General features: G+C 41.1%; 1 protein-coding gene across 1 annotated transcript in view; it reads right to left on the bottom strand.

Annotated features, from left to right (window-relative positions):
- The window catches only part of LOC104980893 (retinol dehydrogenase 12-like), a 15,496-nt gene that overhangs the window by 12,307 nt on the left and 2,261 nt on the right, over window positions 1-928 (bottom strand). The window lies entirely within an intron of this gene.

Here is a 928-nt window from a genome sequence, read left to right as displayed (position 1 = left end):
TGATCTGGCTGGAACTACTGCAATGCTTCGTCATTGGTGCCTGGAGCAATTAAATGCAAAACCATTAGTCAAATGGAAGGACCTCCTCTCAGGACAATGGAAAGGGTCCTGACCCATTATTAACTAGCGGTCGAGGATGTGCTTGTATTTTTCCACAGGATGCAGATTCTTCAATTTAGATCCAGGACAGGTTGATTCGCCATGTTGCAGACCCCCAGACATCCAGTTCCCCCATAGCTTCGATCACAAAAGAGGAGCCCGCCAGAAGGGGAGGCAAGATAAACATCGAGATCCCGGCACGACCGACGGGGCTGCTGCAGTGCGAACTCCAACCAGAAAATAATTCTACTTATTCTGTTTTGGCTTGTCTACCCTCTCCTTATGTTTTTCTCTTTACCAACGATTCTGGAAAACTTAATGTACATGTGACTTTCACTGGTGGACCCAATGTAGTGACTTGTGAACAATGCATGCTCTCATCTTGTTTAAACCCTCAATATAATGTTTGCTCCTTTATAGTGTTACAATGTCCACCTTATCTTATGATGTAACCACTTATTGATATGTTAACTATAGTCTTGCTATGTTACAACAACTACAAGATTTAATGTGATCACGACGATTTGTGGGCTTTACTTATTTTAGGAATATCAACTTTAATAGCAGCAATTACTTCTGTTACTGTGGCAGCAATATCATTGACTCAACAAGTGCATACTGCCCAATATGTTGATACCATGTCTAAAAATGTTTCTTTAACTCTAGCAACACAGAAAGTTATAGATAGAAAATTGGAGATGAGAGTAGAGACCTTAGAAGAGGCAATAATGCATATTGGGACTGAGTTACAGGCTTTAAAAGTGAAAATGGCTCTGTCTTGCCACGCTGATTACCGGTGGATATGCGTGACATCTTTAAAGGTAAACGA

The sequence above is a fragment of the Bison bison genome, unplaced genomic scaffold (assembly GCF_000754665.1).
Source record: "Bison bison bison isolate TAMUID 2011002044 unplaced genomic scaffold, Bison_UMD1.0 scf7180017864508, whole genome shotgun sequence".
Lineage (NCBI taxonomy): Eukaryota > Metazoa > Chordata > Mammalia > Artiodactyla > Bovidae > Bison > Bison bison.
The sequence above is the reverse complement of the archived record's forward strand: the minus strand, read 5'-3'. Positions and strand labels throughout refer to the sequence as shown.